The following is a 25920-nucleotide window of genomic DNA, read 5'->3' as shown; positions in this document are numbered from 1 at the left end:
TGGAAATAAAAGCAAGACTTCACTGGAAACCAGACATTGAGTGTAAACTGCGGTTTCCTAGATAAATAAATTACAAAAGAAAGTTTTATAGGAGTCACACGGCCAGTGTCTAGCACTTTGAACAGACAATGGGTAACAAAAACCGTATGTGGGAATGCTGTGTGGCAACACTGCTGTACTACAGATTCCCCATCCAAATTTGCAAATGGTCTAAACAGGTCTTATTTCTGAGCCTTTGAAATGACAGTGAGCCAAGATAAGATCCCCTTGAGGCAGTACCCTCACAGCAGCGTTGCAACCAGTTGCAGTAAGATATTTCACAGAGCTGAGTAATACTTGATGGCCAGAAGTGGGACAAAATTTATCCCTTCATACCATAAACAAGCATGGTTCTAATCAGCCTTACTTTTCCTCTTACAGCACTACTTCCCACTGACGAGCATTTACTCCAATGAATTACCCTATTGAGCTCAATGGGATTTTCCTCAGTAGTATGTGATACGGCAAATTTAAGGATGTTCCTGCCTCAGCCAGTGACTGGGATTTTGAGCATTTTCTTCCAAATTTGGTCATGTAAGTAATCATTTAAGTTTGCATGCGTGGAAAATGTTGCCCAAGTACTCAGGGAAAGCATATCAAGAAGACAAACTCCTTGAGTCCCAGCTGACCAATTTATCTCACAAATCCAAACAACAGCCAATTATTTTTAACTTTTATGTCATCAGACTTTCTAGATGCTTGTCATCTCTGATGAGATGTGCTTTAGCAGTCAGTCTCAGATTGCTTGCTACTATAATGACATTCCCAATTTTGATATGGTTAGTCATGTTTCATTACTGACCACAACTGATATTTGGAGCCTAATGTTTCAAAATCATTTGTATGCATTTATTCAAACTCAGTAAAGCTTATGGAACTCCGGAGATGAATGTTGCAATGGAGGAAATATGAGGTACTCAGGATACCTTCACTTCATTCCTAGTAGGAGTGTGGCATCTCATAAAATTTGCTGCCAAAATTGAGACCCTTAGCAGTCTATTGGGATTTACTAGCTAAGTATTCTGTCTCTTCCTGGGAATTTTGCACTCTCGTTCCTCAGGACTCCACCCTACAACTCTGCTACAAATTATCAGCATACTGGACTCCAGCCTAGACCCACTTGTTTCACGTTTGGTTGATTGATGTGTGACACCAATTGAAGACCATGTGTCATGTCATGGAGCCTACAACCTGTATGACTTCTTGGTCAAGTGCTGTCTCCCAGTCACCACGTAGCCAGAATGGTGGCACATGCTGATAGCTCACCTGGCCCCCAACTGTACCAAGATCCCCCTTACGCACTGTAACTCGCATCAAATCCTGCCAGCCCTTTATTTTTTCTTTCTCAAACTAAAACTTTTCAGAGGGATATCCCTGGCAGAAAAAACGTGACTGTCAGCTGCAGGGAGCCACTCACTCTCTTGCTGGGAATCTTATTGTTTGGCAACCAGCTTTCAACTGACTCAGAATCGTACTGAATTGTTTCCACTCTGGTCAAAGCTAGAGAGCATTGCCAACAGACACAGATGGGGTTGTCAAGAAAATTTGAAGTGCTGATATGGCCACGTGCAGACTATGACTCACAGTAGAAGACTATCCTCTGTAGATCAGCTGAGTCTAGGCTGACAATTTTGCCACCAAGAATGCTGTGACTTGGCTTATGCAAACACTAGTAATATTTATGTGACCTACATGATTAAGGGTCACACAAAAGAATTCTAGATCATTACTCTTAGAGTGTAGTCTACATGTCTCTAATTCAAAGGGGGTTTAACTATTAAATCAGCAATACAAGGATAATGCATAATAAAGCTCATTTCTCAGAATTAAAGCAGATTTTTACATTATATGTTTCCTATAAAGGACCTTTAGGGGAGCCTTGTCAGTGACTTGCATAGGCAGAGCCCTACAAGATACTGGAATAACACCAGAAGAAATTGTGTTCAAATTGTCAGGGACTTGACAGGAGCAGATATTGCACTACTGGTAACACACAACGTGGACGATAGCTATAAGCCCATTTTGCCTTCTTCCATCTTTTTACAGCCACCTCATTTTCTGTCTGCAGAGCAGAACGCACAGGCAGTTCTTGCTGTGAGAGGTCCTTTCTCTGGCTTCACGTGTGGCCAAAGAAAAAGAAATTTCTTAATATACACACAGTTCTTTCCCTAATTGCTTTCACAAAAGATGATCACAATGCAGCTCTCTGAGTGTGTGTGAGTGAGTTTCATTCCAGATTGCTGGCTATCTATTGTTTTCCTCCTTGCTGTGTGAAAAGAGCAATTCTGTATATAAAAAGCCTTTTGGGAGAAACATGTTTTTTTTCCCCAACAGTGAGCAGATGGCCCACAGATTTTGTACATCATTTGTAAATTATTTCAAAGTCTATTTATCTATTCCAAAGAGATTACTGGAATCTACATCTGCATTTTCATGTAATTGTTTCCATGTCACATGAATGAGGCATAAGAGGGTTACAAAGAAATGATGACCACCTATAACATAGCTAGCTGACATCTGCAAGAATTTGGGGAACCTATCTGCTAAACCCTTCCTTACTAAACCTCTTTCCTTAGTCCTTATTACCTTTTTTTTCTTTTTTTTTTCTTTTTTTGCCAAGAAAGAGCTAGAAATCAGCGTTACTGAAAAATCTTCTAGTTTATAAATCATTGACTCACAGAAATTAGAGCAGGAGGGACCTCAGAAGATCATCTGTTCCATTCTCTGGAGGTAAGAAAAGATCATTTCTGCCCTAAACAGCCTTGGCAGATGTTTATTTACCTTGTTCTAAAAAAGAACTGGAAGGAAAATATTAAAAAAATCCTGGTTATTGAAAGAAAAAAAGCAGGAATAAATGTGAAGTATTATAAGCTCAGAGATTTCACCTGAGATGTGAAACGACTTTTCTAGGATATCAGAAAAAAAAAAAGGAAACTTTTATAAGATCATGACCACTATAATTATCATGACCATGATTATATCTATTTTTCTTCAGTACAAACTAGGTTGCTTGTCTGTTTATGGAGGCAAAAAGTTTTTAAAGCAGATTGTCAGTTCTTCAGATGAGGGAGCAAGAGATAAGGTCTTTTCAGAGGTAACTTTAGGGATAGGCCAGAGGTAGCTGAGGCAGAATAATTATGGGCATTCATGTGGTAACAGACAGCTTCTGACATAGCCTCAAATAAGCAAATGTCACAAGTCTGCTTTGAAGAAAGTGTAAGGACAAGGCTCTGATTCCGTGATTATAACATAGACACATGCAGCTGAGCTCAACAGATCATTTAAGGAAAGGCTTGAATGAGGAGAGGATGGAAACCTGTTGGGTAGACCAGGTCAAGGGAGCTCTTGTAGGAAGTTCTCTAACAAGTAAATTTTTAAGCCATATTAAAATGCAAACTGTAAAGATCTCAGCTCAGTATTAAAGATTGAAAGGTGACTGGATCATTCAGTGCAGAAGCTCATGGATGAAAAAGATAACTTGTGAGGGAGGGAGAAGGGAGGTACTCTCCATCTGGTTGATGAAATAAACGATAGTTTTATATGGGAAGATAGAATCAGATTTATGTAAGTCAAATTCAACTTTTCAAAAAAATGTGACAATTCTGCATCTTACAGGAAGTATGAATTAAAATGGTTGTCTAGTTAAACCATTATACTTGGGAGAAACTATTTGACCAGCTTTGGAAAAGCACTGAGAACCCTGATACATGATAATTCTACCTGATGATTTACTTCCAGGCATTAGTTTTATATCAGGCTATAAAGACTTGTGAGAAGTTCTCCAAAGGGCAAAAAAAGCGTGAGGAATTTACATAGAGACCAATCCTTATGACTGGGGACATGGACTAGTTATCTTAGTCACACCTTTCCAAAAAGATGCTTATCAAATCCAAACCTGAGATAATATTGATATTAATTCTATGTATTCCAATGTTACCCAGATATGTTCTCATCCATTACACACAGGACTTCCTGTCTTGAGAATGCAGCCACAGTTAAGAATAGATATCATAGCCTGTTTATCAAGGGACAAATGAGGTCACTGGGGAGCTCTACTGAGGATTCCACTTGAATGCCAGGAAGTATGCTGTGGTCTCAATATAACCCAAGACATTGGGAAGACAGAGTCCTGAAAAGCTAACACAGGATACAAAAAGCTCCTCATTATTAAGAAATAAATAAATAAATAACAGTGAACCTAGATCCATAAATAAATAAATAAAAGGGGAAAGAAAAAAAAAAAAAGAAAGAAAAATGAACTCTGCTTGAGTGCTCCTAGGCTCTGAGTGCTAGGAGTGTGAATAGTCAATGATCAGAGAATCCCAGAGAAATTACGAGAATGCTCTTTCCAACCTCCTAGCAAAAAGGTGATACAGTCCACTGCACACATTGAGATCTGTGTTTTTCAATCCTCTGTAAAGTTTAGAGAACTGTAAAACTAGTTGCTAAAATGAACAGATAATCTGCCTTTATCTCTCAGTACCTTAACTCTCATGTACCCTTCCTAAGGGGTAACCAAATGCTTAAGTCTAACCTAACTCTCTGCACTCAGTGTATGACTATCTGCTCTTTTCTGTACTTAAGCTCTGCTAAATCTCCGTGAAATTGTACTGTACAAAGTAAAATATGTAAAATCCTATTCTAAGTATATTTTAAATTCAGTTTAGATATTTGCCCTTAATCTGAGGATTTTTTCTGGTGTTATTAAATTTCCTTGTTCTGTGTTTATGGAAGCAAAGTGCATGGGTCAGGGTTAAGATGAAAAAAAAAAAGAATGGGAAGGACCCCATCTTGGAGAGAAGAAAATGTATTATTCACTTATTTTTTCATTCACCTTTATGTCTGTTGGTGTCTTTATTATTACAAGAATCACACAGTAACCATAAATATTCATAGTGCTGTATGTTCAGCAGACAGTTTGCAAATATGGATTTGATATGGAAGGAGCATCTTTTCCTTTTGAATGTGTGTTCTGCTTTGCACAAAGAGGCCCAAATCCCTGACCAAGGATCTGTTAAACTTTGCTGTCACAAAGATGAATCACTCTGGTCTGTCACCAGCTCAGAGTCCATAACAAGCTTTAGAATGTCCTGAAATTGTCCAAATGGAATTTGTTTAGTTTTTTATAATAGAAGAAATGTTTATGAATTTCTTCAACATGCAGACCTCTAGAGCTACTGAACCAATCTATTTAAAACTTGGCTTGCACTTGAGCACTCAATGGGACATACATAAGTCAGGCTTTAAGTACAATTTTTATTGTTGTAGCAGCTGTTAAGAGCATATTGTTTCACACTTAGAACTACAACAAAGTATTTTCGACTAACTTCCTCAAAACATTTGCATGTGGGTTTAAGACAAAGCAGAACATTTCAGTTTAGTAAGAATTAATTTGTTAGAAAGAACAAGGAAAGTGAATTCTGTATCCAAACCAGAACAGACAGAAAGTGAGACTGGACAAGAGGAAAAGTAGCAAGTACTGAAAAACACCCAGATCATAAATTTGACATTGACATAGACTTTATAAAGTACTAGAGAAAACCCTTCAGATAATCTATTGGATGATCAGTTATGGTTTTTTGGTTTGGTTTGGTTTGTTGCCGGTGTGGTTTTTTTTGTTTGGTTGTTTGGTTTTGTGTGTGGTTTTTGTTTTGTTTTGTTTTGTTTTTTCATTTCCAGCCTTAATGATCTTTTTTTATAGATCTGTGATAATAGCCAGTGTTTCTGCAGAAAATCCAATTTGATACAGTTTCCCACAGTCAGCAACCCATGTTAACTTGACTACGAACTCCTAAAACTGGAACTTCACCAAATACTGGTTTCTCCCAAAAGAAAGTAGTCAATATTTTTATCACTAGTACCAATTTTTTTCCTTTATTATTGTAATCAGGTGAAGCACATGTAGGAAAAGTGTTCCAAATACACAAATTCTAAGGAAACCATGCTCCAAGTAGGGGCAGGAGCAAAAGGAATGCACATGGGACTCCTTGGGGGTCCTGGCTTGGGAGTGAAAGCGATGTGCTTCTACTTGGTGCAGAAATATATTTCGGGGAAAAGTGGAGATGAAATTTCCCTTGGGAATCTAATCCAGAAAGAAGAGTTTGGGGTTGCACAGAGTATTCTTTAAACACTGCATATCTTGAATATCCTTATTTTGATAATTATAAACATCCCATCATGGTACAAATCTTTAAGGTTGAGAAATGCTAATTACACTGTAGTTCAATAAATGCTTGGAGGAGAATAGGAAAAAAAATCAAAAAAACAGATGAGTTATTTTTGTTATTTTTTCCAATATTCCTTCCTCTCCTGCTTTTCTGCCAAGTCCCAAGTGCACTTTCAAAACACATGTTGCACCTACATTATGTTATTCAGACATTTTATACCACAATTTCCTTGACTGTAAACTGTTTATGTTAGTACTGCATGATGCCAAGACTTTCTGAAGAGTTCTGCACAGGGATCAGAGAGTTGTTATGTTGCCCCAAGAGCAGACCCAGAACACTGATAATGGCCAAATCACATCCGCAGTTATGGTTTTCAGAATATTCTGGTTTGATCTTTACTCATTAATCAGGCAAAACTCTGACTGATCAGCATCTGAACACAAAGCAGTGGATTGATTATTTCCTTTGCAGAAAGGTCCATGTTTTAAATTTAGTGTTATAGGACCCGACAACATCCGGTACAAGTTCTCCTCATCGAGATTTAAAAATTCTCTTCACCTTTGCCTTGGACACACATGAAGAGGAAATAATCTTTATCAAACTCTTGTGGGGCTTTTTTTTTTTTTCTTGCTACATATTTGGATCCAGATCTTATGCCTATAACTTTTTAAATCTACTTTACTCTTACCAATGATTTTTTCAATATACACACTTATTAGAACTAATGAATACTTTTTTGTTTGTTTGTTTGTTTTTGTTTTCAACTCTCTAGCTATTTTATTCCTGTCTGGGAAAAATAAATAAAATCAAACGTTTAATGCATAGCCAGCTTCCTTTACATCATTAACAGGAATGCTGAGGCCTAATCTAATTATAGAACCTGTCATTAAGCAAATTCCAAAGCAAATTCTGTTCAGTGTATTGTATTGTATTTCCCCAAACCGAATGTATATACCTTCAAGTAAACTTGTGGCTTCTTCTTTTCAATATAAAGTGAATTTTCTAATGATATCAGGTTAACCGGAGGCACTAACATTCTGACCCTTTATCATGTATGACGTAACTTTTCCAGAAGCTCCCAAAATCCTAATCTGGAGGAAATAATTAGAATGAGAGCATCATTCACAATAGGATTGCCAGCAAGTCACATACAGAACACATCTATAAGCATTAATTAAATTTAAATGCAAAATCAATTAAATTTAAACATCAATTGAATTTAAATGCACCATTCATTCCATTTAAAAATGCAGCCACAATAATAATAATAATAATCCCTGCAAGAAAAAAGAACCCTACCCTCCATAAATCCATTAATCTCACTTCTGTGCTTGAATTCATCACTTTCACGATACATACCAACCAAGAATCCTCTAGGACAGCTCCCAGCCAATTTTAGCAAATACTTTCTACCAAAAGGGAACCAACAAGGGCTGGTCCTTTTTCATGCCCTTGACACAAGCTGGTGCACATTTGCTCTTACACACAGTGCTGTTGAAGTCTGTGTGACATAACTGTGTAATATAGTTTCAAGTTAGATGAATAAGCAGGACCAGAATGAAAATGCATAATGAGAATGTCCATGAATGGTCCTCCTTAAAGAGCTTTCAAAAAACTTAGTATCTAGACTACTGTATCTTATCATTTACTACAAAGTGTACACACGTCTGCTTTTCTTGTACATTCCCAAAAATATTTTCAGACATTTTCTCTACATTTTCTGGACTCTCAGTCACTGCAGCCACATGACCATTAGTAATGGGTAATTTGACTTCTTGGATTCACCACTGGGATAAAAATAGAACATGTGGCTGATACATAAGGAAGCAGATACTTTGGCAAATTAGTGTTATTTTAGAGGGTCAGGAATACTTACTGCAGTATAATTTATGTGGGGAAGGATGAAATTAAACAACAAAACTCAAAACTTTACTTGCATCTCAAGTTTTGTTAGGGGCCTGTCCATATTTTTTGGCACAATTAGTATTTGGTAAAGGAAGAAACTGGTAGCCCATTAGAAGCTTAAGCACTAAATAACACTATTTCTCAGGCCAGGAACAAAGCAATCAATTACTAGCAAACAGCAGCAACAACAGCTGGTAGGGAACATTGTATAAGAGTAGTGCTGAATAAGCCCAGGGTAAATGAAATGTGTCTTTGATAGAAATCGTATGTCAGGCCTTCACTGATGAAGCTGCAATATTTCCCATGGTTCACACTAATGAAAAACAGTCCTCATGTCTTCCTGGAAAAGTTACTCTTTTTTCAGCAAAATATTTTTGTTTTAATTTTATTTTCTATGGATGTTTTCTGCAAAAGAAGAAAAAATCATTGTTAATTATATTCAAAAGTTTCCTATTTATAACTAAGATAGTTTCTCCATCATGCAGAAAGTATGCTCAATTACTATTTAACAAAGAATACCAGAAAGTAATGATATTTGTGTTCCAGTTCAGGTGCCTAAACATTACTTGCATAGGAGCTGCTTTGGTACGACCTAAAATCAATGTCCTTTTCCTCACACACCTATTGTACTCCTCTTATTTTGATTCTCAGTTATAGTTCTTGGGGTTCTTGCATACCCATTTTGAAAAATTGGACTTGAGTTTATAGTTCAGCCATAACTGTCAATTTGATAAACTGCCTTAGTTCACGACAAGTTCAAACAAACCGCAATTGTTCTTTCTCAGTTTAATCAGCAGATAATATAAATAGCATGGTCTACAAATAGGGTAACATTTAGGAGTCAGTCATCCCAGGCTCTTGAAATAGCCAGTGATGAGAGACAGGGGGTAACCTACAATGTTCAGGAGGTGCCTGGATTTTGCAAGTAGAAAGCATTTGTCATCTTCAGGAGATACAAACCAAGGCTGAGGGGGGTGTGTCCCTGTCCTGTAAAAGGCACTTACAACAACTCTACTCATCTTTGGTCCTTGGGTTCAGTGACCCAGGCAAGCTAGCACAGTTCCCCTTCTGATCAAGGAATTGCCTTATCTGGAATAAAAGCTCCCCTTTCTCAGCATGCTGAACCCCATTTTAGAAGTGGATTAAGTTATGCATTTTATATCATGCTCAAATAAGTGTACTTTGTGTACTTTGTGTTCAAGGTATACTACTACCTCACAGCTTTCAATACTAGACCAAACAGAGTAAATGGTGGATCAAATAAAACTATGAAATTCAGTGGCATCTTTAAAGGGACAGGTTTGAAATTTGTCTAGCACTCTAAAGTACCAGAATCACAACATATGATACGAATCATGGATCAAACAACAAAGGAACTGAGAACCTGTCACATCTCAACTACCAGCTCAAAGTTGGATTGTGTCAGCAGAAGTGACTGAAAGTCCTGAGAATCCTCCACACCCAGAAGGTGTGTTTCAGCTTCTATGAAATTACTGGGGATTCTTCATCCTGCTTTCAGCAGGATGTAAATCCTGCTGATCTCAGTCTCAAAATGTCATTTAAAAAAAAAGCACAAACTGCAACTTTTTAGTTTTGGCTGAGTTCTGTTCTGTTCCTACAACAGTGATTAAAAAATGCCCTTCCCAAAGCTATAGCAACAACTCATATATCCCCAGTGATGTTTCTAAGAATCATTAGTTGACAAGCTGCAATGCCGTAAATAACAGCTCCCTTAAGAAATTCAGTGTTTGGGTTATACTTAATGTTAAACATGTTTTAACATACTCAATAAACCATCACATGATATCACTACCAGGCAGAATAAAGACAGTTTGGGTGCATTTACAGTGAATCTACACACCTCAGTATATTTGCATTTCTTTTCAAGTGTAGACTGAGCTACACTGTGATGAAGATTCAGGAGTGTTTGCAGCCAGTTTAATTCATAATCCCCTCACATTATTGACAGGAATCTTCACTGCCATTCCAGCTTTGGACACCACAATAGATGAAAGCTAGTTTCATGCAGAATATGCCAGAGATGAATAAAAGGTTAGAATAACTACTTCAGAAGACAAAATGAAGTATTTTGTTAGGCCTCTGCCTCCAAAAGTCAGATTTTATCACAAGCACTGATTTTATGTAAATTTAAGTGTTTTTATAAAGACAGTTAAAAAAAAATATCTTCTTGCCACCATGAAGATATCTAAGCAAAGGCCTTTGTCATCTGATCAAAGATCCCTGTCATCTGCTGAGTATTCCATGGCTAAAAAGCAACCAGGTGAAATGCACAATACATTTCACGGAACTCACGGAACTGCTGGGCTCGCATGTTGAGAGCTTTGTAATTGCACTGCTACTACTACTAAAAAAAAAAAAAATGGTATATTCATAAATTCATAAATTCATAGGAATGAGCTAACATTTCAGCCCCACAGATATGATTCCGTGACATTGAGATGTATGGTTTGCAGCAAGTGTTACATCTCCAGAAGTGTCATATAGCTCACATCCCCCTGTACTCTTTTTCATACTGTAAATATGTGATCCCGGTATGAGCACCTCCTGTTGCAGGGGAGGGAGTGGGTTCCGAATGGCAGCCAGCAGGAGGCTTGGAGACTTTTGCACCTTTAATGACTTGCAAATCAAAAGCATGAAAACCCAACTACATTCCTCAAACTGTTTTCCCATTCAGGCCTGATAGCCTGCATCATTTTCTCCTACGCTATTCCTGTTATTCTCAATACTTGATTTTTGGTCTTTCAGTGAATTTTTTAACATGGAGGGAAGGGGGTAGGGTGGGAGAAGGGATCTGTCCAATGATCTCAAAGCATATGTTTTTGATTTTAATAAGATTATGGATACCAAAGGAATAAAAATGGAAATCACTACTGCCAAGATATGAAAGAAAGTTTGCATAGTAAAATAATTTAAACCCTAACATTTGGACCCAATAAGGCTAACAGAACGTTTATTCCATATTTTTGGAAAGTATGCTTTTTCTGCACATTAAGTGGTACCAATAAAAAATAATGATTCTCACTCAGTTTATTTCTATAAATTATATTGTTTTATAGTTTTCCAGGGCACAGTTATGTGTCAGATTCTATGGCAAACACCTGGGTGTAAAATGCAATAAGCTTGTTACTTCCAGCAGGGGTTGGGGGAGGAGTGCAAAAACCCTCCATTCTCCTCAAAATGTACCTATGTCCAAGAAAACTGGATTGCAGTTTATCTAAAAAGAGCCAAATTCTTTTTCACACTTCAGGAATTATCATTTGCATCTCCTCTTGACTTGCTAGTGATATAAAACTGAAACCTTCCGGGACTTGGAATCGGATGCATCAACAGCTTCAGACATGAACATGAATTTGGTGGTCCTTGCCCAGTGTCTAATAAGTGACTGTCTCTGTCATGGGTTTGCCCTTTAATTTAGTACAGGTCAGTGTACGTTGAATACAACACAGTCCATTTATGTGAGTTTTTAAGAAGTTATGAATGTTAAAAAAGTTTCATAACTTTCAAAAGTTGTGATGTTACAGAGACTAACACTCAGAGATTATGGATAGATTACAGCTAGGAATGCCCTTACAGCATCAGTTTGGTCCTTTTTATGTATGCACTATAATTACAGCTGGTTGGAAATGTTCCATCAAAACTTTTTTTCAGTGAAAAAGAGTTTTCTGTGGGAAAACATTACATTTTTCCAGAAATGTTTCAATTTTCCATAAGGAAAATGTAAGCAAAATACATTCTTTTGGGTCAAGTCAACTGGATTCTAAATATTTCATCTTGTTATGCTGAATAAAAACACTTTGTTTCAGGTCAATGTGACACTAATATATATCTGCTGAAACTGCTGTGTTGCATCACAGCACTTGCAGCTTAGACCAGCTCCCGTGTGGCAAGAAACATACAGCGCAGTACCCCTCTTGTTGACTTCCCCACCATTCTGCAAGTGGCAACACAAGACCCTGAAACACAAGACCCTGAAAGCAACAGGATTCAGTACAGCAGCTAAAGTCACCTGAAACTGCACTAAAATAAGAGATTTATTTCATCCTACATTAGCCACCTAATAATTAGCCATGGTGTCTAAGCAGGATGGTTAAATCTGTTGAATAGCGAGAGCATATCCTTACAGAAGACAACTTATCCTCCCTAAATACAGATGATTAAATTAGGTATCACTGCAGGGGAATTCATCTCAGCCATCTTTTTCTGTGGACTAATGATGGAGAGTAGATGTCTACCTTAGTCTAGACTCTCACTTGTGTGAAGGCAGTTTGACACACCTACCCATTGGGTTGACATTTCTCCGTCAGCTCTGTTTGTTCTGTCTCTTGAGGAAAATGTCTGTCTGCGTTTCATCTCAAAGTTAAAATGTAGAGGCAAATCCTTGTGCATGAACAGTGCCAGAAGACTTCACTGAAGTTTCATATCAACAAAGGCTTCTTCCTAGGCTTGGGACAGTGAGCATCAAAGTGAAGTAGTTATCCTAGCAAAAGAAAGACAACTACTTATCTCTACAGACTCACAGGCATAGGGAAATTGAAATAATTTTGGTGCACAAGGAGAATTAGAACCTCTGGTCAAGAAAAAAAAAAAAGAAAGAAAGTGATTGCAAGTTAGCAATTGCTTAGCTAAAGATAATAATACATCATAATGCATATATTTAGAGAAATAAGTATTGCTGAACTGTACTTGCTACAGAAGTGTCCACAGATCAGTCAAGTGCAATGCAGTAAATTGTCCACACTCCGTGGAGTGGATACCCTTTACCCTGCAGAGCTTAGTCTGGCTAGACAGGACAGAAAGAAGATAAGAGAAAGCACTACGACAACATCAGCTCATGTTGACAGCTAGTGGTGCATTGGAGCCATGTATGTCATGTGCTATTTGCTAAGGAAGGCTAGCCATAGAAGAAAGGCACTGAGGAGAGGAAGGAGGAATATGAGAGGGACAAGAAGGGAAAGAAGAGGAAGTGGAAGGTGAACATGGCCAATTACATTGGAGAGAGGGAGAGTCCAAAGTGCATGCCTCAATAACTTTTGCATTTCTTGAATTTACAATACTTACTTTTGCAACCTTATAAAATGTTCATAATATTGTTTTAGAATACAGAATATAAACCATATGTGCCTGTGTCAAACTACATATAATATGCATGTCCTGGGTATTGTGTTTTGCAAATTTAGCAACAGTCTCACACACACGGCACTCATTAGCATATGTGCAACCACAGTGAAGTTAATAGGATTAGAGCTTGTCAGGAATTTTTCAATTAAACTTTTTTTTTTTCATTGGAAAATACCACTTCATTGAAATTTAAACTGTGCATGAGAACCTAGCAGTTTGGGTGTAATTTGCTGTAGGAAAGGTTCCTCAGGTCCTGGAATTTCTGATCAGAACTGCAGGGAAAAAAAGTTTAGAGTAACATTGCAGTCAGAGTAAACAGATGGACATTGAAGAACCACACATGAGTGTCTGCCATGTTGTTCACATGCCATCAATGAGATCCTGACTCAGTCTGTGGCTTATCTAGGGGTGAATCCCATCAGTTTGAAGTTGACTCTATCAAATCCTGAGTGACAACAAGACCATAATATCTCTCTGGGCAGTCTCTCCACTGGATGGGTTCCATACATAAAAGTCAAAAAGCTTTTTCTTTGTCCTAATAGGAAATAAGTGCAGAGCTATCTGCATATCATCTCAGAAATCACCTCACCAGCAACATTGCTTTTACCAGTTACTCTCAAGATTCAGGAAAAATATGTTGCACTGAATGAAAGGACTCAAACAGATACATGAAAGGAAAATTCCAGATGAAAAAATGTGACTGCACTGTTCATTGTCCAAGTCCTTCAGAAATGTAAAGATGTGTTTTTTAATTTTGCCATTAGTGCATAGCACAGAATTGTGCCATATCTAAGCTCCCATACCCACTTTGACTATATGGTGCGTCTTTGCATATAAGAACATATAGTAAAGAGCCTGGTAGCTGTCTTATCTTCTTCTTCTTTTAATTCAGACATTGTACTATTTTTCCTCCCCCTTGAATGTTTCCTTTAAAAGAAATGTAAAATGGTTTGAAATCAACAGTTAAGGTTTGCTGAAGTAACTCCTAAATTTTCTGCCATGAACTGAACATGCTGTCAGAGTATGGTATCCCTTTGAAAACAGCAAATATGCTGGAAAGGCACCAAAGAAACTTTGATAATTCTGAACGGCATCTTTAAAACAGCAGCACTACAGAACAGAAGAAGAGCTCAGGGGAATGCACAGAGCCACTTACTCTCCAAAAATAAAACAAGTAATGCTTCACTTTGTTGAAGTTACCAGCGGTCGGTCATTGTTGGTTGAAAACTAAAAATGTATACTTTTACATTCTTAGCACACGTACACAGTGCCAGCTGGCCTTATGGCTTAGTTTTGCAACCTAGGGGGCTTAAAGGATCTCAACATCTGCAAAATTATGCTTTGATTTCTGGCATCGACAGATCTCAAGGGAATGAAACCAAAGCAATTGCCAGCCAGAACTCACATTTTGACATGTTAAGCAAGGGGCTGTTCCTGAGAGTTTTTGCCATTTTGAGAAGAGCAGTAAGCTATATACTTATAGGGCAGAAGAGAAAGAAAGAGAAGGTGACAGACATCAGTGTTACAGTATTTCTGCTACCAGGGAGAGTGGCTATTGGAACCAGTGTAAAGGAATATATTATGAGAAGGATGGGAATGGAAGGAAATTGGCAGGTTCTGTACATTAATGCTTATTTTTCAGTTGCACCATGTTCATTAGAATAACTGAAAGGTAAAAAAGAATAATTATTTAGTGTTGGGGCTGACATTAAAAGAAAGAAAACAAGAACTCTAGGGTAATAGAAAATATACACTGTTATCTTTTACAATGCTTTTTTTTTTTTCCTCCACTCCAACAACTTGGGATCTTGCTTAAAGATTTATGGCCATGCAAACAAAAATATGGCAGTTTTATATTAAAAAACAGCACATGAGGTTAGCAGATCAGAAAAAGATAAGTACTGTACCTATGCCCTATATAGCTTTTATTGGACAGGACGAGCAAAAAAATATCAGAAACCTGTGGGTAGGAACTTAATTTTCCCCAAGTTCTTCCACACTCAGCACTTGAGGAATTGCAGCTCTGCAGCTCTGGAATTACTGCCTGACACTCATCATAGCTGTTTGCTGATCCCAGGGATTTACAATAGGTCACTGGTGTTTAGTGACTGGTAACTCTTACCACCCTTTCTCACAAGAAACTGAACACAGAAAACTTGAGCTGGAGCAGTTTTTCAGAATGAAGACTGCAGTGAATTCTTTCCTGGCCTTGGGAAACAGCGTCATTTCCATTCATATCGCCTCAGAATGATCCTCGGAACATAATTTTCCTAGTAAGTCACTTTAACCACATCAATTTCTCTCTTTTATCTTTGCTTCCCTCCTTTAATTCATATCTTTTTTTTTGTGTCTTCAAGACATTCTCTATATCTTGCCCACCTCACTCCTCTCATTTATTAAGAATGACAAAAGAGCAATCTTCTGGTAGTTTCTCCTAGGTATTAAGCCTCAGAATCCACATTGTCAGTTGTCATAGAAGTACCTTACACTTTTGCTCCTAGTTTCCCTTCATGCTCAAGCATTTTTTATAAGCATCAAAAACAAGGAGATGATTAAACAGGTTTGAACATAAAAACAGGAAGATGAGAACATGGTTAGCTTGTTCATTGTCCTTTCTTAGCAAGAAAAATGCCTCAGGCCCTCCTGTTGAACTTTGCTCTGTCATGATACCTCCAGTAAAATGGAAAATATATAGATGCTTGATTTTCTGATATGCTTGCAGACTAATAATGTCTCACAGCTGCCTCACCCTTCTTTACTTTAAATCGTTTAATACGTTTTACATACCAGCATTGCAAGTTCATTGTCAGTATGGTTCTGGTGTGGCAGAAAGAGCCATTCTGTCCCATGTTTGCATAACACCTAGCACATCTTCTGTGCTAGGCTATGCTGACATGGTCTGCACCAATACAAACAAATATAGTAATTTTAGAAAAGCATTGTACTCAGATTAAATTTAGGGTCCAACAAGATGTTACCTCATGCTCAGGAAATCCCATATCACTGGAGGTTGGGTGGGAGGAGAGAGAAGACGGAAATATCTCTGCGTGACCTTCACTGGCTTTGGACGCCTCCCTTGGTGTTTTTCAGAGCCAGGCTGCCAGGCCAAAGAGATCTTTAGTCTGATCCAGCATAGCCATTTTCACGTGCTTCTGTCTTTTCCCATCACCTGTATGATGGACAGGAGTAAGCACTGAAATAGCCTTTTGGAGAAAGAAGAGGGAGAGAAGAGGTGGACTTAATGCTTTCAGTACTTAGGCTGTAAGTCCTAATCATCTCAAAGGCAAGCACAGGGCTTTGAGCTATAGACTGAAGATTGTAGGAAAATCTGAAATTATTTCCTTGAGAGAAGGGGACTGTGGTCATCTTACATAAAATCCTGTTTTCTTCACAATGCTTTCACATCAAAGACATTCTGAAAGTTAAAAATGCTGAAGCAATCCTGATCCTCCTGTAGTCTTAGCCAACACCACTGAAAGAAGATTTGGGCCTTTTGTTAATAGGAATTGATTGCAGCTTCACAATGACAGAAAGCATCAGCAGTATCTTCTCCACCTTTTACCTGCGTCACAGGTCTTAGAGGGAAAGCCAAATATACATTCAAAACGTATATTCAGCAATATAGTGAGGAACATACTCTGATCTCCTTTCCCTGAAGAACTACAATTTATTCCCTTCAATATGAAACATTTTTTTCCTTCCAAAAACAAAACAAAACAAACAAACAAACAAACAAACATAAGAAATGAAAACTTCAGGGACAAGCCACAATGAACATCAAAGGTGAGGGAGGGCAGGGTCTAGTAGACTAGTCTTAGACTACTAGACTGTGGCAAAATTACGGTGAAATGTTCTTTACTGAACTGCATTCCCTTGTTGCAGCTAAATGTAAGGAAATTCCCCCAAAATGTCAGGAGAATCAGCCTTGGAAATACACAGGACCATAAGGTGCTTTTGTTTCCCTGCAGAAAGGATGCCTCTTTTTCATCTGGATTTCAGCCTGATGTACTGCCATCTCCTCCTATTAGCCCCATCAGTTCCCCACAGGCGATATCATGTCACCACTGTCCAGGAAGACAAGAATTCAGCATCTTTCAGTCTCGGGTAGTGAACGAATCTCAGCCTACCCATTTCCTCCCAGGAGGGACTTCAAAGCAAGAGCAGAGACTGCAGTCCTCCTGGTGACCCTCCCAGAGGGGCTAGGGCCAGGATACATGATGGGACCCAAGCAAGTGCTAACAAACAGGATAACCGTATGTAATCTTGTCATTCATTTCTCTTGTTCGCTCCAGCAGCAGCCCCAAACACTGCCCTTTTACCAGCAGCCTCTCACCTCACCAGCAATGGCCTGAATCACCTCTCAAATAATCATCAGCTGCATTCAGCAGCTAAAAAAAGGCCAAAAAAAAAAAAAAAGGAAATTACTTTGATAGCTAGGTAGCTGCATTGCAGGAGAAAAGAGTCATGGGATGGGAATGGGATGGAGTTTATTTACTATCTGTGATTGACAGATCTTTAACTTTTGCTTCCTGACTGGCAGGACCATTGACGGGGTTGCCAGGCAGGATGGAGATGAGCAACAAAACTTTTTTTTTTATTACTATTATTTATTAATATTTTATGTTTTATTTTTAACCTTACAGGACATTTCCTTTTAGATGACATTACTTCAAGCTTTTCGTTATTGCTCGGCAGGAGGAGAGCGAAGAACGGCCTCAGAGCCCAAGCACTGTCTTACCTTCCAGGAGAGGATTTTCAGGCTGCCATCCAGAATGGTGCACTTTCCTCTTTTAACTGGGGGCTTGTTATAGTTTGCTGTCCAAAACTAAACCAGCCAGTACCTCTAAGTACCCTTTTCATGACTTGAGAGAATCGCTCACATCTGTAGACATTTCATTGTCTGTATAGGATATCTTCCCTGGGATGATCTCGCACATACTTGAGAAGTGCTTGTGTCCCTCTATGCTGAGAGAGAACAGTGACTACTTTGGAGTTAGACCCCTACCTCTCAGATGCATCCATCAGTGCATGGTCAGGGCATGTGGCCTGAGTGCTGCCCAAGCCAACAAGTTCCTCAGTTCTGCCTTCATGCTAGCTCAGAACCTGCTTCAGCTTCTGTATCAGTAGAAGGGAGATTTGACTACTCTATATACATGAAAGAGCTCTGAGGGTCTAGTTCGACAAACCATTACTAGAACCAAAAGAAGAAATTACAGCTTTAGAAAGGTCTGATGATCATGCTGTGAGTCTGAATCCTGGGGACATGAAGTAAATTATATAAATTGTAAAATATATGATAAAAGTAGAAGAGGAAGGAAAAATGACTCTCACTCCATCGTTGTTTCAGGGCCACCCAGGGACCTGCAGAGGCCATATTAGCCATCAAGCTGCAAATAAGATGTGTGATGGTACAGCTTTAGGAGCTGTTTGTGTTTCTTGTGGCCTCACCCAGGCAGCAGAGGCAGGAGCAAAGCACTGCTTGATACACATTGTTTAAACACTAGCACACGTAATAAAATCAAAACCAGGATCCATACGCAAATGTAAATAATTCCTCCTTGTATCTTTAGGTTAAAAGAATTAAACAGACAGAATGAGATCAAGCCATAGAGAAAAAGACATAAAGCTGTCATGTCCTCATGTTAAAACTGCCCGTGTGAATGGCAAAGAAATCTCACTATATATATTTTATCTGAAATTACAACTGACATTTACCACCCTTCATAAAAACATGTGAAGCTGACCCAGCTCCTGTAGCAAGATTGACCTCCATCTCCCCTTTGCATGACTTCTCAGAGAGCAGAAGGGTAAGTCTGTGAGTCACTAAAGCCACAGTACCCGTTCATATGAAGCTGCAAGGGTATGAGCTACCGACTCAGCATAAAGGGCCCCATACATAAAGAAAAAGAAAACAACATTCAAAAGATATCTGACAGACTAAGATATTTGAGGAAATTAACTTGACCTCTACATAACATCCAATAGTAGCACATCTGTAAAAAATAAACAATTCCTACCACCTACAGGTTGCATATTTAATAAGTAAATATGAACACAGCAGCAAAAAAAAATGAAATCTAATCAGCACACTGGCATGACCTTGAGTGATCCTCTTTTCCACAATGACATAGCAGTCTGTTCAGAAACATAGTACTTAATTCAGTACGTCTCTCAAAATGTATAAAGTAAATTACAAATTATCCTTATGTCCATTTTACAGACAACATGGGAAACAGCAAAAGATGCTTGCTGAGAGTCTCTCGTAATATCTGTTACAGAGCTGGAACAGAAAACAGATTTTCCATTTGTCACAATAAGCTTAGTATCTAGAAATATTGTGTTTATTGTTAATAATAGAATTAAAATTAATATTATTCCATAATATTAATATATTAATATATTTAATTTATAATTAAATTTAATTTAATTTATAATTAATAATATTAATATAATTAATATTATTCCATAATATTAATACTAATTTCAGTATTAATAGCATACCAACAGACCTGAATAAGTGAGGGGTTCTGTCATTGTAAATATTGCCCTGAGCTAACTTTTTTTTTTAAGTGGGCTAAAGGATGACCCTCTACCTTCAAATAACAACCCAAAGGACAGAGTTTGTCAGAAAACTATGCAAGAAGTTTGTGAAGGACAAGATAAATTCCTGCTAGTTACAAAAAGAGTGCTCGTGCTCTTTTCTCATTTTTCCTGAGACTTAACACACATGAATTGGAAACTGAAGTGAAGGAGCTTTAGGAGTAATATTTAAAATAACACTGTTATTGTCACTTTTCAAAATCTGTAAAAAGTAGATATTTCAAATTAAGTTACTTGATTTCAAACCTAGGTCTGTTAGACAGTTGTAATTCTTGTGGACATACTCTTTTTGTTTAAAAATCAATAGTAGTGGTACTTGGAATTTCCAACATTTTATTTTCCCCTTTACTTTATATTTATGTCAAGAGCCAAAATAACAAGTACAGATCATCATGACAGTCATCTCAGTTTATGTATCTGCATTGTGTTGCTTAATTTAGACAACGTTCATACTTATGCTGGTAAGTGAAATTCAGGTTTGTGCAGTCACCCGGTGAATCAGATCAGAGAATGGATACCACTAAAAAAAAATTATTGTTATCAATTCCATTTAATTTCTGGAGCTGGTTCACCCATCAACTGTTGCATTTAAGATTTTTTGTGCCTAAAGATAACTTTTACCAGTTCTGCAGTTTGTTGTTTCCAAAAAAGAACATTTTTTCCCCTTCCCACCTCTGTTGTCTAGCCCACACCATTAACCCAGCTCCTTACCCAACCACCATGAGGCCTGTTCAGCTCACTCATCAGCAGACAGCAGGTTCTTCCTCTCATATCCCTCCTGCTGCAGGACTGAGCAGCAGATTGCTTCACCACCCACACCACCCACAGCCCTTGTTCTGGCTTCCTAAACCTTCCCATTGCTGCTAGTCACTATTCTGCTTTAGGACCTTTTTCTTCTTCTTCTTCTTCTCCTTTTGTTTTTATTTTTATTTATTTATTTTTAAATCCCAGGGGGAAGAAAGATCTTGTTGCTTTAAGGAAACAATGATACCCTTCAAATGTCAAACTGTACAAGGTCTTAGGATCATCAGAGACTTTAACAGGTTGGAACTGAAAGGGCAGCCATGTGAGGAAAACTCACAGCTGGTTATAGCTGGTTATAGCTGGTTATAAATCTCTTTGAAACTATCTAGTTAAGTACAGGAATGCCACCATTTTGAATCTAACCTTTTTATGTCTGTGCTGACAAAATATCATTATGTTTCTTGTCTGAGGTGGTACTTAATGTCAAAGGCAGGAAACACGGTACTAATTATATCTTTAGCATCTGAAAGAAGAGGAGAGGAAGGAGAAGCCTTTAAAGTCCTCCTTGGTATTGTATAGCATGTGTCTGCCCTCAGAGTTTGCAGCTTTTAGTTTTATGCCTTGAAGTCATCATTAATAATTACTTACAAGAATGAATGTTAAGCATAGCAAGGGATAGGGTGTGCCGCAAAGAACTCAGTGGGGTAAAAGATTAAGGGGAAAAATAAAAGGAGGGATATAATATTATAATACCTCAATTTTTAGGAGCATCCAGAGATTAACTAGCTTACCTGAAGCTGCAGGGGAAAACATCCCATCCAGTGGTCCAGGGCTGGGGCACTGAACCTCAGCTGCAGTGATGGCATGCAGAGCAACACCTCTCTTTGCCATCCTGCCATACACCAGCTATTCCTGCAACTTTCTGGTTAAGACGATGCTCTTAGGAAGGAGACAACATGTACCCATTACCCATTACAACATTACAATAAGAGAACATACTGCAATAATTCCTACAATTTGTCACATTTATATGCAAAAATTCTTTCAACTGATTTCAGCTTCTAACATGCACACTACCCAAAGGAAGGGCACCACCTTTATAGGCCTCTAAGTTCATAACTTAGCTCAGCTCTTAACTTTAGTGAATAAAACTTTAAACATGTTTTAGGTTAGCTGGGAAGAATCTCAGGTCCTCTTTCCAAAGAGGTGTCAGTAAGGCTCTTTCATTCTCATGCCCTCCCCCATGCAAAATAATTCAGTATTTCTGTCATTGCCACATTACAAAATAAGAAAACTCAGGCCTGTGTGCCTACATCAGGGTCATATTTTATTGAGCTTCATAACTCCTGAATAGTTTACTTAAGGTAATGAATTAGCTTTGAAGATCAGAAATGAAAAGCCAGATTCTTGGTTGCTTATGTTTAATTTAATTTCCCCAATACAATATGACTGATTTTAGGAAGCACTGCATTTCTACTGCCATGTCAGCTTGATGTTCATCAGAAGTTATATTGCTTTTTAGAATATTTCTTACAAGACTTTAATAGTACAGAAGTTTCAGTCAAAGTTATGTGTTTAGTGCCCCCTGATTTCTATATGGGCTAGGACAGAAAGGTGTTGGCAAGAGGATCCTGCATCCTTGAATCCTGCAGAAAAGATTCTCTCCAAATTATGTGGTTACATTCCAGACGCACCTGAATCTTTTCATTGCCTATAGAGGGAACTTTAACACATTGAGGCTTATTCACTAAGCACTAAAAATTTCATTGCAAGTTAGATGTTTAAGGTAGGAAACCAGGCTGCTCCCAAAGTTGATCAATTCATGAAGTTTAGGGCCAGATGAGACCTATACATCATCTAAACTAACTTATGTTTCTCACAGATCATTAAATTCCACCATTTTACCTCTGTGCAATAAATTAAACAAGCTTAAAAAGAGGATAAAAAATAATAACTGAAATCAAAATGTAAAGAAAAACTGCAAGCAATCATGCCAAAGGATAGAGCTGACCAACTTCCTGTCCAAAAAGTAGTCCCTATGTTCAAAAATGTGAACTCTATTTTGAAACATTTCAAACATTTCTGTGATGGGCTGTAGTACATACCCTAGCTGGACAAGACATCTGGGATGTCTACATGCTCTCAAATCATCCTTCTGAATATACTCCGGTGCTTTTGATCCTGACATATGCAGCATTTCAAAGAGAGTTTGCCAGGACACATGCATAGCTGGAGAACTATTCTCCTTTCACCCACCTGGAAACTACTAGTCCTTCTTTAAAAGTTCTTCCACCCATGGAGTTGTCCCACTCAAAACAAAACAAAAAAAAAAAAAAAAAGGAAGCCAGTATATCGGCATGCCCTTAACACACATTGGTTGCCATTAAATAAAACATAGATATGACAGATTTCCTATGACTGGGGGGAGAGTCTTAGCCCATGGAAGTATCTTTGTATTATTTATGTGGTTGACTAAACTCAGACCATTTCCGGTCACTGTTCCCCAGAGGTCAGTGTTGGAACCCACCCTCTTTAATATCTTTATGGATGATTTGGATGAGGGAATTGAGTGTACACTCAATAAATTTGCAAACACCAAGTTGGGGGAAAATGTCAATCTGCTGGAGGGTAGGAAGGCCCTGCAGAGGGACCTGGGAGGGTCAATGGGCAGAGGCCAATGGGATGAGGTTCAACATGGCTAAGTGCCGGGTCCTGCACTTTGGTCACAACAGCCCCATGCAGCTCTACAGGCTTGGGGCAGAGTGGCTGGAAATCTGTGCAGAGGAAAAGGATCTAGGGGTGTTTGTCAATGCTCACCTGAACAGGAGCTGGCACTGTGCCCAGGTGGCCAAGAAGGTCAAAGCCACCCTGGCTTGTATCAGGAATAGTGTAGCCAGCAGAGCCACGGAGGTGATTGTCCCCCTGCACTGTGCTCTGCTCAGGCTGCACCTCAAGTACTATGTTCAGCTTTGGTCCTCTCGGTACAAGAAGGACATCGAGGCCCTGGAAGGTGTCCAGTGAAGGGCTAAAAAGCTGGTGAAGGGTCTGGAACACAAGTCTTATGAGGAGTAGTTGAGGGAACTGGGGTTGTTTAGTCTGGAGAAGAAGAGGCTCAGGGCAGACCTTATTGCTCTCTACAGCTACCTGAAAAGAAGGTGTGGGGAGCTGGGGGTTGGCCTCTTCTCACAGGTAACTAGTGACAGGACTAGAGGGAATGGCCTCAAGTTGCGCCAGGGGAGGTTTAGGTTGGAAATTAGGAGACATTTCTTCTCAGAAAGAGCAGTCAGGCATTAGAACAGGTTGCCCAGGGAGGTGGTGGAGTCACTGTCCCTGGGGGTGTTGAAGGAAAGGTTGGATGGTGGTTCAGGACATGGTTTAGTGGGTGATATTAGTGGTAAGGGGATGGTTGGACCAGATGATCTTGAAGGTCTTTTCCAACCTTCATGATCCTATGATTCTATGAAATAATGCCCTAACAGAAGATGAAATCTTAGTGTCCATGTAGTTAGGAGGTCTGAAGAAGGAAAGACTCAGATCTTTGCCTCCAATATAGCTTTATATCTCCAAATCAAAAATTGTTCCCAGAAATTAGGAGACCACTACTGAAGATATCCTCTGAACTCAAAAGCTGGCAAGACTCACACCTTACTTACAGAATATTAAATAGTTTTGGGCAATATTTTTAAGCATTTTTATTTTTATAATAAAAAGTTCCCAGACACTTTTTTAGTGGTTAACAAAATAGTTCATATTCCAGAACAGTAGTCCAACATCTTCCCAGGGCTTGGTACCACCCATACAATTTCCAAAGACAAAAAGCGAAAGCAGCAGTTCCTAACATAAAACTACATGGGTTTTGAAGATCCCCTTCACAAGTGTTTGAGAGCAGTCTGTGGAGAAAAACCTCTTTTCTTATCTGGCTACACATACCATTTTGAAGAATAAAATAGTGCTTGTATACAACAGTATGGCCAACGTGATTATTTCAATAATGAAACAATAATTTTATAAAAAGTACAGTTGCTACATTTTTGCAAGACTACTTAGTGACATTGACATTTCTTTAACCTCCATAACAAACCACACACTTATTCAACACCACTCTTTGCATGTCACACTGCCCCAGTGTTATGTGATCACGTAATGAAAGACCCTATCATAAAATATAATATGCACAATGGGAACAGAATTAAGGTTACCAAGGGAGTCTTAATTCTGAATTTCCTGACTCTTGTGGGTTTAAATCTCAAACTTAACATTGTATTAACATATTTTTAATTGAGCAAGAGGGGGAAGAAAAGTACGTATTAAAAGCCTTTATTAGTTAAAGATGAGGATTTCCCAACAAACATGGTTTATCTCTCCATTTTTCATTCCAAGTTTTCTCTGTAATTCAAAACTAGCTGCTCTAGTCTCTTTGCAATGAGTCATCTTAAAATTAAGACCTGTGATGTGACACAGTTCATCTTTATTCTCAATTCAGTTGATGTTGCAATCTCTAATCTTGCAGGATTAGACCCTATTCCCTAGGAAGCATTTTCCAGCTCCTGTTAGCTGAGAAGTGTATGACTTTTACTCTTATAATATTGACACTATTATTAAATGCTTTTAAGTAAATAATAGGAGTGGGGAGTAAGCTCTTCTGCAACAGAATATAGTCGGAGTTGGTGTGAGAGTCTGTTTAGAAAGGATTTAATTTTTTCAGTTCATTTAACTTCTGGGAGTATAACATTCAAGAACAGAAAGAAAACAATTTTCTTTTTTCTTTTTCTTTTTTTTTTCCATTCTTATTCTTTTATAACAATGAATTTTTACCCGAAGACTTTAGGTTTTATAAGACTTTAAATCTTATATAGCATTTTAAGCCACAACAGAGAATTTGGTCATATTTTTATTATTTTTTTCACATCATTCTGTTTTACTCACCCTATGGAAAAATCAAACATCTGATGTTGACTATTGTATAAAAATCCTTTGACATGTCTCTGAAAGCAGTCTCTGGTAAGTCTGTTGTCTTTGGAGAAAAGTGCTTAACTGTCTGATGTAAAAACTTTTTACAAATTGAAATTCTCAGTATATGACTCATTTAAAATTAATTTAAGTCAGCAGGAGATTTTCTGTTAATCTTATTTTTTTTCCTTCTTTCTTTTGTTTTCTGATTGCTTTCTATTTTTTTACTTTTTTTTTTCCTGATCTGCTTTAGCTGTTCTAAGAATTGGACTATTTAATGTAGCTATTGAATAATACTCTAGAAGAGGCACTCATTTAAAAGGACAAAAACTCACCTATCACCAAAGAAAACTCACAGCAAAATAACAGAAATTTC

At 38.1% G+C, this 25920-nt stretch overlaps 1 long non-coding RNA gene across 1 annotated transcript; it reads right to left on the bottom strand.

Annotated features, from left to right (window-relative positions):
• Window positions 1–6312: 6312 nt before the first annotated feature.
• Window positions 6313–20650, bottom strand: LOC310897640. The gene is made up of 5 exons (XR_014582430.1): window positions 20562–20650; window positions 19350–19530; window positions 16229–16419; window positions 9973–10126; window positions 6313–8516 (listed from the first exon to the last, which is right to left on the bottom strand). It is a non-coding gene; the product is annotated as an uncharacterized lncRNA (long non-coding RNA).
• Window positions 20651–25920: the final 5270 nt, after the last annotated feature.

The sequence above is a fragment of the Anser anser genome (assembly GCF_964211835.1).
Source record: "Anser anser genome assembly, chromosome: 3".
In the NCBI taxonomy this organism is placed as follows: Eukaryota; Metazoa; Chordata; class Aves; order Anseriformes; family Anatidae; genus Anser; species Anser anser.
This window is presented reverse-complemented; position numbering and strand designations above follow the sequence as displayed.